The sequence below is a fragment of the Budorcas taxicolor genome, chromosome 1 (genome assembly GCF_023091745.1).
Source record: "Budorcas taxicolor isolate Tak-1 chromosome 1, Takin1.1, whole genome shotgun sequence".
NCBI classification, from domain to species: Eukaryota; Metazoa; Chordata; class Mammalia; order Artiodactyla; family Bovidae; genus Budorcas; species Budorcas taxicolor.
The window spans coordinates 46510896-46526997 of record NC_068910.1 but is presented as its reverse complement, the minus strand read 5'-3'; the positions used below and the strand labels follow the sequence as shown (position 1 = coordinate 46526997).

Genomic DNA, 16102 nt, shown 5'->3' with positions numbered 1-16102 from the left:
AAGCATAAAGTCCTAACCACTGGGCCACCAGGAAATTCCCTCAAATTTTTTTTAATTGATGAAAATGCTGGGAAGTATCACGAGGAGCCTCAATATACAAAACAGATGAGAAGAGAGGTGCTCCATGGAAATGAAAAGAAAGAAAGATGTCTTGCTTATGAGCTACCCTTAAATTCTCTCTTCCAACCATGCACCTTCCTCTTACAGTAGTCTGGGTAATCATAAGATGACCACACCAAAGACCAAAATAAATAAATACCTGCAAAACCTTCGAAGCACCATAACTTAGAATACTAATACTTCTTGGCAAAGTGGCAGTTGTTTTCCCGTGTGTAGGGTGCTGAGGCAAGACATCTTGGGCAATTTTTTCTTCACTTGAACAGAACATGCAGTGGGCTTCCCTTGTAGCTCAGTCCGTAAAGAATCTGCCTGCTGTGCAGGAGACCTGGGTTCAACTCTTGGGTCAGGAAGATTCCCCTGGAGAAGAAAATGGCAACCCATGCCAGAATCCTTGCCTGGAACATCCCAAGGACAGAGGAGCCTGGTGGGCTGCAGTCCATGGGGTCGCAAAGAGTCAGATATGACTGAGCGACTAACACTTTCATTTTTCACTTTCTTGCAGTGGGCTCATAGCCTGGATACAACAAACTGTAAGATGCAAAGGGTAGGAGTTCAAATTTAAACTTCTATATGAAGTAGTTAAAACTTGAGCTTTTCAGTTGTCCAATTTCACTTTTGGCTTTAGATGTCCACAAAAGAGAATGTACTGACATTTTAATTAATGGTCTAATTCAACAAAATCTTGCCAGTTTTATGTTGAAGACAAAGGCACATTCATGGAGGAGAATAAAATAACACCTGCACAGCACTGAAGGATGAAGAATAAGGCTGTTTGTGACGAGAGACTCCCTGCCTAGGAACCCACCACCCCAGTGCTACCCACCTATGCGCAGGCTGAAGGACCAAGCCCTCCAGTCCCTGTAACCACAGTGGACCACAGGCCATGGCCCAGAGTCTCCTCAGAGGTTCCACCCATCTCTCTGCCTAGAAGTTTCCTACATGGGGATTCAGATCCCCGCAGGAGTATACCTCCAGACACAGATCCTCTGGACATTTTGTAGTTGCCTGATCTTGTTGCATAGCTCCATCTGCCTCCGCAAAAACGTTTAAGCTCTGAAATGTGCTCTGCCATCTAATTTTATGAACACATTAATTCTTCCATTCCGTGCTGCTTTCATTTGAACTCCCTGAGTTGAATACATAGTCCATGCACCTTCCTTTTTCTTATTTATTAATAGGAGAATTCAAATCCCTTTATCTTCAATCTGAGAAGAGATTAACTGAAAAACAAGGTGTAAATACAGTTTTCCCTGAACCATTATTTTCTAAATACTCTGCCGCTGTAGTTCCAACATTTTATTATTAAATTTTGCTGTATTCTGATGTAATCAAAAGAATGTTGGCATATAATTATGAAGCATAATACTATAATAAAATATACATATAAATATTATATTGAACTTAAAAAATTAGAATATTACTAACTCCCATTTAATCTGTCTCGATAAGCCTAGCTAGATATACCCAGTATTTTGGATTTTGAATGGTTTATTCCTTTGGCTCTGCTTTCACAATCCTATTACACATACATATCCCTAAATGTATTACTTTTGTTTTTGAACTTTATAAAATTGGTTATTATATGACAGATAGAATTGTGTAGGCTGCTTTTTTCTCATTTAATATGGGTTGGTGCAAATAGCTACGAGACATTCACTTCATTGCTGGAAAATATTCCAGTATATGGTTTTACCACATGTACCTACTGAGATTCATTTGGGTTGTTCCCTTGCTATGAATATTTCTGTACATTTCCTTTGACTCAAATATGCAAGAACTTCTCTAAGATATATCTGCAGAAGAGAAACTGCTCAAAGGACATACAAACACCCAACTTTATAAGATGGTATAACTACTGTCCACAGTGGAATTAGGAGTGTACACAGTCATCCACAGTGTTCATTTTGATCCATAACTTTAGCAGTAACCTAGAGTCAATCTAATAGCATAAAAATGGTATCTCATTGAGAATTTAACTTGTATTTCCCTATTATTAAATAAGCTGGAATCAAGATTGCTGGGAGAAATATCAGCAACCTCAGATATGCAGATGATACTAGATCTAACGGCAGAAAGTGAACAGGAAGTAAATGGGGGTTAAAGAGGAGAGTGAAAAAGCTAGCTTAAAATTCAACATTCAAAAAACTAAGATCGTGGCATCCAATCCCATCACTGTTTGGCAAATAGATGAGGAAAAAGTAGAAGCCGTGACAGATTTTATTTTCTTGGGCTCCAAAATCACTGCAGACAGTGACTGCAGCCATGAAATTAAAGATGCTTACTTCTTAGAAGGAAAGCTATGACAAACCTAGACAGTGTATTAAAAAGCAGAGACATCACTTTGTTGACAAAGGTCGATATAGTCAAGTGAGTGAAAGTTGCTCAGTCATGTCTGACTCTTTGCCATGGCATGGACTATACAGTCCATGGAATTCTCCAGGCCAGAATACTGGAGTGGGTAGCCACTCTCTTCTCCAGCTGATCTTCCCAACCTAGGGATCGAACCCACATCTGCATTGCACGTGGATTCTTTACCAGCTGAGCCACCTGGGAAGCCCCTATAGGGTCAAAGCTACGATTTTTTCAGTAGTCATGTACCTATTTGAGAGCTGGATCCTAAAGAAGGCTGACTGCCAAAGGACTGAGGCTTTCAGGTTGAGGGCAGGAGGAGAAGGTGGCAACAGAGGATGAGATGGTTAGATAGCATCACCGACTCAACGGACATGAATTAGAGCAAACTCTAGGAGATAGTGACGGACAGAGGAGACTAGCATGTCCATGGAGTCGCAAAGAGCTGGATATCACTTAGCAACTGAACAACAACGATTATTAAAAAAAAAACAAACTGCTATTTTCACACTTATTTGCCATCTATCTCTTAAATAAGCACTTATTCATTTCTTTTGTTTAATTTCCTAGTATGCTGTTTGTCTTTCTTGATTCTCACTGAACTGAGGGAGTTCTTCATATACACAGGAAACTAACCCTATGTCAATTACACACGTCAGAAACAGCTCCCCTCGGTTTATTCTTTGTCTTTTCACTTTGTATATGGTGTCTTACAAAGGACAAATTTGTAAAACATTACAGCACCCAACATTTCTTCTTAAAGTTTTATTCTTTTGTATTTAAATATATAAAACATATGGACCTGATTTTTGTGAATGGTATGAAATAGAGACTCGATTTCTTTTCATTCCTCATCTTAAAAAGCTATTATTACAGGACCATTTATTGAATATTTACATCATTTCTACAAAGACTTAGAATGCCACTTCTGCCACAGAACAAGCAGGGCTCTATTTCTGAGCAATCTGTCTGTTCCATGGGTGTATTTGACCATACCTGAACTAAAACTCTGCTGCCTTAATTAGTAGAATTTGACTATATATGGCCTTTCTGCTTTGATATAAAATCCTGGAATCAGATAACCAACCTTCAAAAACCAAAATCCTGATCGTGTCAGGGGAAGCACACTGATACCACCCACCCTGGCCAGGCACCATAGTAACTATTTGCAGCAGTTGTTTTACGACAGGAGGTCCTGGTAAGGAACACGGAACTAATAAGCCATCAACAACCAGAAGAGTTCAGGAAAGGTCAAAAGGAGACACCACATATTCGACCACCTCCCAGAATCCTCCTCTCTGGCACCCATCTTGGCTGAACAAGGCGTGCACCACCAGGAAGGACTCTGAGTCAGAATGACTGGCTAAAGACAACCCAGAAACTAATCCCATCACCATAAAGCCCGAGACCGCGAGCCAGTGGCAGAGCTGTTCTCCTGGGTTCCCTTACCCTACTGCTCTCCACCCAGGTGCCCTTTCCCAATAAAATCTCTTGCTTTGTCAGCACATGTATCTCCTTGGACAATTCATTTCCAAGTGTTAGATAAGAGCCCAGTTTCGGGCCCTGGAAGGGGTCCGCCTTCCTGCAACAATAACACACCTATTTTAATTGCACTGAGTTCATAAACCAGTTTGGGAGACTACTGGTATCTTTGCTATCATCACCAGGTCTTCTAATTCATGAACAACATACATCTCTCCATTTATCTTTCCTAATGTTATTCAATAAAGTTTTATAATTGTCCACATAAAGGTTTTGTACATATTTATTTCAAGTATTGGGACTTCACTTTTTATTGCTCTTCTAAAAGTGTTATCTTTTAAAATTCTATTTGTATATATAGAATAATTTTTTATATAAATCTTAAATTGAGCCAATTTGCTAATTCCCTTCATTTCTAGTAATTTTCTTATAGTGGGCTTTCCATGTAGAAAATTGTATCATCTATAGATAGCAATAATTTGTTTCTTTCAAACTGTTATACTTTTTATATTCTTTAAACATCATTCTGTGCTGAATAGGGGCTTATTCTGTATATGGGCAATGATCTTGTTCCTGATTTTCAGAAGAAATGCCTCTTAGGCATTATCTTAAAATTTAGGTATGCTGGATATTTTTAGTAAATACCCTCCCATCAAAGTTAAGGAAGCCTCCTTCAGTTTTTACTTGGCTAAGAGCTTTGAGTTTTTCTCCTTTTAATCCTAAAGGGATGTTGAATTTTATCAAATGGCTTTCTGCATCGACAAGTTGTATTTTTTTCTCATTAGTCTGTGAACATGGTTAGTGACATTTCACAGATTTTTCAAATGCAAAACCATTCTCAGATTACCAGGTAAAAATCTGTATGTTTATACTGTGTTTCCTTTTTATATTTCACTGAATCCTGTTTGCCATTTATATTCATACATGAGATTGACCTGTAATTTTTTGTTAATGTACTGTCCTGGGCTAGTTTCAGTATGAAGTTATACTGACCTCACAGAATGAGTTGGGGTTATTAACTGTTATTCTATTCAATGGTGAAAATTGTAAGACTGAAATTATCTGGCCTTGAACTTCTGTAGAACTCTCATTTAAAACCATCTGAGCTTGATGTATCCTTTCTAGGAAGGTTTTCTAATTTCTTAAAACAGTTATAGACAGGGAGCACTACTGATTTACATATATTGAGTAAATTTTTCAAAAGTACTAGATTTGGATGATAAATTATATATTTAGGCTAGTTATAATACAATTCAGACTTCCCATGTCTTGAATCAAGTTTGGTAAGTTACCTTCTTCTGAGAGTTATTCTGTTTTCAAAGTTATTGGCATAACATTTCCATAATATTCTTTTACTGTTTCTTCAGTGACTGCTCTCTTTTATTCTTAAAACTATTTATTTATACCTTCTCTCCTTTTCTCTGATGAGGCTTTCCTGAGTTTGATCAATCTTCTCAGTCGTTTCAAAGATCCATGCGTTGGTCTGGCTGATGTTCTCTACACTATTAATGAACTGTCCTGCTTCACTAACTGCTGCTTTTAATTACCTCCTTCCCTTAGGGTTTTTTTTTCTTTCCTTTTTATAACCTGAGTTGGACCCTAGCTCATTAATTTTCCTCTTATCTCTTTTTTTCTACTGAAACCATTTAAAATAGTGGTTCTCAATCCTGGCTGACACCCTGATATCTAGAAAATATCAATGCCAGGGTCCCAATATACAAGAACTCTAATTTCGTTAGTCTAACGTGGGGCCAGGGTATCAGCTTCCATATTTGAGTTCCTATCATCTATTTCTGGTGATAGGAGGGTTGAGGTGGGTATAGAGGGCAAGAAGAGAGCAAGCTGAGCAAACGTAGAAAACATTTCTTCAGGAATCAGGGAGACAGAGAGAGAGCCTGCATGCATCCTGCAGCCAATTTCCAGGATCAGGCCAACTGAGAAATTCCCAGAAGCGCTGGTGATAGCCCAGAACCCTCGATCTAGCATATTTTTTAAGAGAAAAATATAGACACATAAAAAATCAGCAACTGCCTGGGGCTAGGGGTGAGTGTTTGGCCACCTCATGCGAAGAGTTGACTCATTGGAAAAGACTCTGATGCTGGGAGGGATTGGGGGCAGGAGGAAAAGGGGACGACAGAGATGAGTTGGCTGGATGGCATCATGGACTCGATGGACGTGAGTTTGAGTGAACTCCAGGAGTTGGTGATGGACAGGGAGGCCTGGCATGTGGCGATTCATGGGGTCGCAAAGAGTCGGACATGACTGAGCGACTGAACTGAACTGAAGGGTGAGTGTGCAAACTCACTGCAAAGGAGTACAATGAAACTGGGGTGATGAAATGGTCCACATCCTGATTATAGTGGCAGTTTCACACCTGTATACTCATCATATCGCATGCTTAATTAGCACATTTTATCCCATGCAAATTATATCTCAATAAATCTGGTGAGCTGTTTGAACAAACTCCATATCTATAAAACATTTCAGAGACTACCTGCACAAATAATCATGACTTCAGCTCTTCTTTACACTGTAGGAACACCATGATCTAAAGCTGGCCTGAGAAACAGGGAAGATGGCATTGGTTTCAGAACCTGCAGTTCATGGTTGTCTGATCTAGTTTTTCCAAGCACCCCACCTTTCTCAAGACCTCCTCACCAACATTAAGGAAGCAGTCTAGAAGAGCTCTAAAGGTCCTGTCCACCCTAAAATTCTCTCCAAAAATTTCTGCTAATCTCACAGGATAACGTTTTTTTTTTTTAAGAAATTATCTATTTAGGTTAGAATGTTGAAAAAGATTAAAGACACTGAGTTCTGAATTGCTGGACAATTAACCTAAATAATGATGTCTCTTTTTCACATTATATTTACCTCAAAAATATAACATAAATGTAATTAGCACACATGCTTTATGAATCATCTGGGGTTTTTGGTCTGTTAAGAAAAGAAGAAACTTGATGATTAACAGCTGACATCTGAAAAGTTCTAAAAATGACATACAATAGCTCTATGTTCTTCTGAGGGAAAAAAAAACTGAAGTTTGCTCATGATATAAATACATTGTAAAAGCAAGGATTCCAAAAAGAGGAGCCAGAACTAGATATACTGATCCAGAACCTCAACACTCAGAACTAGTCATCTGAATCACTGCTATGGTTTCCGCAATATGAAAGGCCATTTGGGGTGAGTCAAACTAGGCAAAAACAAGGCAAACAAAAGAAAAGAAAAACACTCCACTGGAGTAGAGATATGTTTTCAAAATTCTTATTATGGGTCATTTGAGCAGGTATCCTACTGCTCGGGCAGAGAATGCTCACCCCTTTCACAACAGTATGATTTCCTCTTCCTTCCCTAACATCTCTGCTCAAATATCATCTTAAAAGGGGAGCACTCCTCAGTCATCTTGTAGGCAACCCCCATCCCCCATGTACTATCCCCTTCTTCTGTCATGATCTGACATATACTTGATGCACAAATTATTTACTGTCTCTCTCCTCTAGAATATAAGTGCTGTTAAGCCAGAAGCCTTTGTTTTAACCAATGATGTGACCGGCGCCTAAAATAATAGTTGGAAATACCACTCTCAACGATATTTAAATAAATGAATGTGTGAATGACTACATGGATGGAAATCAAAGACATTTCTGTTATTTTGGGCTATAAAATGGCTCGGGTCTTCAGACTGATGTATGTAAATATGAAAATGTAAAGCATAACCCTGAATTTCATTTTCCATCAATGTCTGATTGCCCACTGATTAAATCTGACAAGCTACAAAGAGAGAAGAATCATTATTAGATCCCAACCTATCATCTATAACAACCTAAATGTAACTAATGATTCATTTTATTATACATAAAAGCTTTTAGGGGGAAAAAATATATGGCCACAATCTCACTGTAAAAATTCTGAATGAACTCTGCTCTATGTTTTAACATAGCTAAATATATAGTTATACTTTCCTCTCAAAATGTAAACTATAAACATATATTTAGAGATTGTTTCATTTGAAAAAAGATAATCTAATCACAAGTTATAATATAAAATCCACTGAGTTGTGGCTATTATAGATATATGTGTACATACACACCTATAGTTTTTACACACATTCACACACACAGCCCTTAACGGGAGGCAAATGAGCATTTTCTCAGTGACGCTTATGTGCCATATTAATTCTCGATACAACTAAATGATAATATTATCCACATTTTACAGATAAGGGAGCAGTTCACACATGTGTCCTAGCTGGGTGCTCAAGGTCACACTGCTATTATGTGGTACCATCAAATGACAAACCAATCTCACTTACTGAATCTAAGGCACGCAATACTCAATGTTAACCTACCATCTGCGTATACAAAAACAGTTTAGAAAACTTTATTGCTTTAGACAAAAAAGTGTATAAATATCATAAGTGCACACCTCGATGAATTTTCCCAATCTGAAAATACCCATGTAAATAGCCTGAGAACGGGGAATCACCATCACCCAGAATCCTCCTGTTCTCCCTTCAGACGTCATCCTCCTCCCCAGAGGTCATTACTGTGCTGACTTCCAAACTCAAGTCTAGAGAATTAGAATCACACGAGACCCATCCCTTCTGCACTAAGAGTAGCTGGAGTTCATTATTCTCACTGCTGTGCAGCACCACAATGTGTGAATATGCCAAAGTATATGTAAGCATTCTAAAGCTGATGAGCACTTGAGGAGCTTTTCATTTTTCTGTTATAAATATGGTACTGTGAACATCCTTGTACATGCCTCTCAGTCATGTCTTAAGAGCTTTCAGTGTAGACAGTCTGTCCATTAAATTTATTCCTAGTTACGTGAACTTTTTGCCTATTCATATAGTCCATGGGGTTCTCTAGAGCCAGAGATTAAATTCCCTCCTCCAGTGGATCACGTTTTTGATTACATTCTTTGTAGCCGAAGATGGAAAAGCTGTATAAGTCAGCAAAAACAAGACCTGGAGCTGACTATGGCTCAGACCATCAGCTCCTTATAGCAAAATTCAGGCTTAAACTAAAGAAAGCAGGGAAAACTATTAGGCCAGTAAGGTACGACTTAAACCAAATCCCCTCTGAATACACAGTGGAAGAGACAAATAGATTCAAGGGATTAGATCTAGTAAACAGAGTGCCTGAAGAACTATGGACAGAGGTTCATAACACTGTACAGAAGGCAGCGAACAAGGCCATCCCAAAGAAAAAGAAACGCAAGAAGGCAGAGTGAGTGTCTGAGGAGGCCTTGCCAATAGCTGAGCAAAGAAGAGGAGCAAAAAGCAAGGGAGATAGAGAAAGGTACACCCAAGTAAATGCAGAGCTCCAGAGAACAGCAAGGAGAGACAAGAAGGCCTTCTTCAATAAACAATGCAAAGAAATAGAGGAAAACAAGAGAAAGGGAAAGACTAAAGATCTCTTCAAGAAAACTGAAAAAATCAAAGGAACATTTCATCCAAAGACGGGCACAGTGAAGGACAGAAATGGTGTGGACCTAACAGAAGCAGAAGACAAGGCAAGAAGAGATGGCAAGCATATACAGAGGAACTGTACAAAAAAAGATCCTAATGATCGAGATAACCATGATGGTGTGATCACTCACTCAGAGCCAGACATTCTGGAGTGTGAAATCAAGTGGGCCTTAGGAAGCTCTGATGCCATGAAAGATAGTGAAGGTGATGGAATTTCAGCAGAGCTATTTAAAATCCTAAAAGATGATGCTATTAAAGTGCTGTACTCAATATGTCGGCAAATTTGGAAAACCCAGCAGTGGCCACAGGACTGGAAAAGTTCAATCTTCATCCTAATTTCCAAGAAGGGCAGTACTAAATAGTGTTCAAACTACCGGACAATTGCACCCATCTCCCGTGCTAGTAAGGTTATGCTCAAAATCCTTCAAGCTAGGCTTCAGCATTATGTAAACCGAGAACTTCCAGATGTTCAAGCTAGGTTTAGAAAAGACAGAGGAGCCAGAGATTAAATTGCCAACATTCCACAGATCATAGAGAAAGCAAAGGAATTACAGAAAACCTGCTACCTCTGTTTCATTGACTATGCTAAAGTCTTTGACAGTGCAGATAATAACAAACTCTGGAACGCTCTTAAAGAGATGGGAATACCAGACCATCGTACCTGTCTCCTGAGAAATCTGTATTCGGGTCAAGAGGCAACAGTTAGAACCTTATGGAACAACTGACTGGTTTCAAAATTGAGAAAGGAGTATGGCAAGGCTGTCTACTGTCACCCTGTTGATTTAACTTATACACAGAGCACATCATGCGAAATGCTGGAATGGATGAGTTACAAGCTGGAATCAGGACTGGCAGGAGAAATATCAAGAACCTCGGATATGCAGAAAATATCACTTTAATGGCAGAAACTGAAGAGGAACTAAAGAGCCTAAAAGTGGAACTTTTAGTAAAGAGGAGCTAAAGTGAAGAGGAACTAAAGATGAGGATGAAAAAGGAGAGTAACGAAGTCAACTTAAAACTCAATTAAAAAAAAACTAAGATTAGGCATCCAGCTCCATCACTTCACGGCAAATAGAAAGGGAAAAGGTGGCAGCAGTGACAGAGTTCCTCTTCTTGGGCTCTAAAGTCACTGCGGACAGTAACGGCAGCCATGAAATTGGAAGATGACTGCTTCTAGGAAGGAGAGTTATGACAAATCTAGACAGTATATTGAAAAGCAAAGACACCACTTTGCCAACAAAGGTCTATATAGTCAAGACTATGGTCTTTCCAGCAGTCATGTACGGATGTGAGAGCTGGACCATAAGGAAGGCTGAGTGCTGAAGAACTGATGCTTTCGAACAGTGGTGCTAGAGAAGGCTCTTGAGAGTCCCTTGGACAGCAGGGAAATCAAACCAGTCAATCTTAAAGGAAATCAACCCTGAATACTCATTGGAAGGACTGATACTAAAGCTCCAATACTCCGGCCACCTCATGGGAAGAGCTGACTCACTGGAAAAGACCCCGACACTGGGAAAGATTGAAGGCAGTAGAAGAAGAGGGCAACAGAGGATGAGATGGTTGGATGGCGTCACTGATGCAATGGACATGAACTTGGGCAAACTCTAGGAGATGGTAAGGGACAGGGAAGCCTGGCATGCTACAACTTGGCGACTGGACAACAACATTAGCTGATTAACAATGTTGTGATAATTTCAGGTGGAGAGCAATGGACTCAGCGATACATACACATGTATCCATTCGCCCATGAACTACCCTCCCATCCATGCAGCCACATAGCGTGGAGCAGAGTTCCCTCTGCTATACAGCAGGTCCTTGTTTGCTATCTGTTTTAAATACAGCAGTGTACACAGGTTGATCCTAAACTCCCCAAGGAGAAGGTATAACTGAGCACAAAGATTAACTACTATAAAGACAGCATTTTGAAAAAGGATGTTTGAGAAAGTCTCCAGCATCATCTGACGGAGTTTTCCTATACCATAATTTGTCCTAATATTTGCTGGAAAAGCTCAAATCTATACCAGAAGAAAAATTACATGAAGAGAGGAGGTCTTTAAATGAAAAATGCAGAAAATATGAGCCATAACCATTTTATCACACTATACACAAATATTAATTTGAGATCGACATATAGAGGGAAAATAATAAAACTTGGAAGAAAGCACAGAAAAAAGTCTTCCTGACTACGACACAGGTGAAAATGTCTTCAACAAGGCATTAACTTCAACAAAAAGCATTAACTTCAACAAAAAGCAGTAACTATAAAAATATGGACTGTATTTCATTAAATTAAGAACATTTACTATAAAACTCTTAGAGGAAAACATAGGCAGAACACTCGATGACATAAATCAAAGCAAGATCCTCTATGACCCACCTCCTAGAGTACGGGAAATAAAAACAAAAGTAAACAAGTGGGCCTGGTTAAACTTAAAAGCTTTTGCACAGCTAAAGAAACTATAAGCAAGGTGAAAAGACTACCCTCAGAATGGGAGAAAATACTAGCAAATGAAACAACTGACAATTTCCGAAATATACAAGCAGCTCATACAACTCAATGCCAGAAAAACAAACAATCCCACAAAAAAAGTGGGAAAAAAACCTAAACAGACATTTCTCCAAAGAAGACATACAGATGGCTCAGAAACTCATGAAAAGATGCTCAACATCACTCATTATTAGAGAAATGCAATCAAAACTACAATGAGATGTCACGTCACACTGGTCAGAATGGCCATCATCAGAAATTCTACAAACGATAAATGCTGGAGAGGGTGTGGAGAAAAGGGAACACTCTTGCACTGTTGATGGGAATGTAAATTGATACAGCTACTAAGGAAGATGGTATGGAGATTTCTTAAAAAACTAGGAATAAAACCACCATATGACCCAGCAATCCCACTCCTAGGCATATACCCTGAGGAAACCAAAACTGAAAGAGACATGTGTATCCCATTGTTCACTGCAGCACTATTTACAACAGCTAGAACATGGAAGCAACCTAGATGTCCATCAACAGATGAATGGGTAAAGAAGTTGTGGGACATATACACAGTGGACTATTACTCAGCCATAAAAAGGAATGCACTTGAGTCAGTTCTAACGAGGTGGATGAACCTAGAATCTATTATACAGAGTGAAGTGAATCAGAAAAAGAAAGATAAGAAAGATTCTAATGCATATATACGGAATCTAGAAAAACGGTACTGAAGAATTTATTTACAGGGCAGCAGTGGAGAAACAGACAGAGAGAACAGACTTATGGACATGGGGAGAGGGGAGGAGAGGGTGAGATGCATGGAAAGAGTAACATGGAAACTCACATTACTGTATGTAAAACAGATAGCTGTATTTTGCTGAATGGCTCAGGAAACTCAAACAAGGGTTCTCTGTCAACCTAGAGGGGTGGGGTGGGGTGGGCAGGGAGATGGGAGGGGGTTTCAAAAGGGAGGGGATATATGTATACCTATGGCTGATTCATGTTGAGGTTTGATAGAAAACAGCAAAATTCTGTAAAGCAATTATCCTTCAATAAAAAATAAATAAATTAGAAAAAAAAAGAACATTTGCTCATTAAGTTCATCACGGAGGGGTACACAGGTACACTACAAAACTAAAGAAACTATTTGCAATGGATACATGCAACAAAGGACTCTTACTTACAATATATAAAGAAACCTCTAACTCAATAAGAAAAACACAAATCAACATTAGAACTGAGTGAAAGATAATGCAAGGCAGAAAAGTGGATATGCAAACAGCCAGTCGGTACATAAAAATATTACAGAATCAAACACGACTACAAAATCAACACATACTACTACACACCAACAGAAAGACTAAGATTAAAAGACAGAGACCAAATACATGGAGCAACTGGAGTTCTCTTACATGGCCAGTTAGCCTGCAAATTCGCATAACACTTGAGAAAATGACTCTAGACAGATGTATGTATGTCTATGCGCCTGTGTGTGGGCAGGCATGGTTCTGTTGCATCCAAAACAAATGAGAAGATATGTCCACAAAAAGATACAAGAATGTTCACAGCAGCTTTATTCATAACAGACATGAATTGAAAGTAAGCCTAATGTTCATCAGTAGGAACAGACTCTGTAATGCATTAGTACAATGGGATACTAAGTAGAAATTTTTTAAGTTGAAAAAAAAAGCTTATGAAAGACACAATGCAGATGAGTCTCTCTGAAATTATGTCATGAAAGTTGTTGTTGTTTAGTCGGCCAGTCATGTCTGACTCTTTGCAACCCCACTGACCGTGGCTCGCCAGGCTTCCCTGTCCTTGTCCATCTCCCTGAGTTTGCTCAAACTCATGTCCATCAAGTCGGTGATGCCATCCAACCATCTCATCCTCTGTCATCCCCTTATCCTCCTGCCTTCAATCTTTCCCAGCATCAGGGACTTCAGTGAGTCAGCTTTTCGCACTGGATGACCAGAATACTGGAGCTTCAGCTTCAGCATTGGTCCTTCCAATGAGTATTCAGGGTGGATTTCCCTTAAGATTGACTGGTTTGAAATCTGGCCATGAAAGTAGCCAGACACAGAAGTGCACATACTCTGTATTTCTTTTATATGAAGTTCATGAGCAGACTAAACTAATCAATGGTGATAGGAATAAGAATGCTGATGAGACTACAGACTAAACTAATCAATGGTGATAGGAATAAGAACGCTGATGAGCCCTGCATATGGGCACAGGCTGGGAAGGGATGTGAAGGAATTTCCTGATGTAGTAAAAATGCTCTGTATCTGGATCTGTGTGTTGGTTTTATATCTTTATACATATGTAAAAACTCATTAAGTGGTATGTTTAAAAATCAGTGTAGTTTATTACTACCTGGTAAAGCTCAGTAAAACGTAAATGAAATATGACCCCCAAATGGAGACTATTTTCACACCTACTTAAGTGTTTTCCAAGTAAACCTCAGTAGGTCTTGAATTTATAGAATATGATGGCTTCCAATTAGTTTGTAAGAATAGGCAATGGTCTGGGAAAATGAAATTTTACTAGACAAATTATTTTTTTAAATATTTGCATAACTGGCGTATGGTTCTGAAAATAAGTATAATTTAGGAAGCAGAGTCAATGGTGCATTTTCTCCAGGCAGATCTGTGCACTGTGATGAGGTTTACTTTTCAGCTGTAACAGCCATTAAAACCAAGTATCAAAACTAATCAAACCAAAAAAAAAAAAGATAAGCCACAGACGAGGAGAAAATATTTGCAAAACATATATCTGAGAAAAGACTTGTATCCAAAATACAGAAAGACTCCTTAGAGCTCAACAATAAGACAACAAACAACCCAATTAAAAAACAGGCAAAAGATCTAAACGCATACTTCATCAAAGAAAATACACACAGATGCCAAATAAGCATATGAAAAGATGCTCCACATCATATGTCATTAGGGAATTGCAAATTAAAACAGCAAGACACAACCAAAAACTTACTGGGATAGTGAAAATTCAAAACACTGACACCAAATGCTGGTGAGAACATGGAGCAACAGTTCTCCCGCACGGCAGGTGGGAATGTAAAGTAGTACAGCCATTGTGGAAAACTGTTTGGCACTTTCTTACAAAATTAAACACAAGCTTCCCAGATAACCCAATTTTTTTCCTTAGTATTTACTAGAATGAACTGAACATGTAGGGCCACACAAAAACCTGCACATGGATATTTGTAGCACTCATTCATAATAACCAAAACTGAGAAGAAACAAAGATATTTTTCAATAACTAAGTGCATGAACAAACTGTGGTAGCCCAGGGTAATACTAAGAGGCAATATATGGTAAACACAATGGAATGTTATTCAGCAGTAAAAAGGAATGAGCCGTATCACGCTAAAAAAAGACATGGAGGAACTTTAAAAAGTGTATCATTAGGTAAAACAAATCAGTATAAAGGCTGCATTTGGATTCTTCCAAATAGATGACATTCTTTCTGGAAAAGGTAAAAGTTGGAAGATATTACAAAGTCAGAGCTTGGGGTGGGAGTGATGGGGAGGTGAATAGGTGGAGCAGATGACTTTTAGAGCAGTGAAACTATTCTGTAGGATGCTCTAACAGTGGACACACGATGGCCATATACCTGGCAGAACCCATAAACCTGTATAACACAAAGTACATGAAACTGCACAATACAATCTGTAAACTTCTCTACTGTAAAAGGCTAAATCAAATTTTCAAAAATAATACAGCACATTTGATTAAAATCGAAAAGGTACTTCATACCATTAAAATGAATAATATGAGTTGAAAATAATGTCTATTTCATTTGAAGCTCATTGTAAGGAGAGGCTCTCCCTTCTCCAATCCCCACCTCAGGACACACAAGCACCCCTTGTAGATCCATACTGTTCTGGGGAGGAGCGTGAGGGGAGAAACTGCCTCTAAAGGAGCTAGACTTTGAACAGATGGCAGATTAGAACACTTGCTGGCACCATACACAAAAATAAATGCAAAATGGATGATAGACCTGAATGCAAGGCCAGACACTATAAAACTCTTAGAGGAAAACACAGGCAGAACACTCTGACACAGCAAGATCCTTTTTGACCCACCTCCTAGACTAATGAAAATAAAAACAAAAGCAAACAAATGGGACCTAATATAACTTAAAAGCTTTTGCACAGCAAAGGAAACCATAAAATGAAAAGA

At 38.8% G+C, this 16102-nt stretch overlaps 1 protein-coding gene across 1 annotated transcript in view; it reads right to left on the bottom strand.

Moving 5' to 3' along the window:
- The window catches only part of ULK4 (unc-51 like kinase 4), a 487906-nt gene that overhangs the window by 189443 nt on the left and 282361 nt on the right, over positions 1 to 16102 (bottom strand). The gene's annotated exons all lie outside the window — the stretch shown is intronic.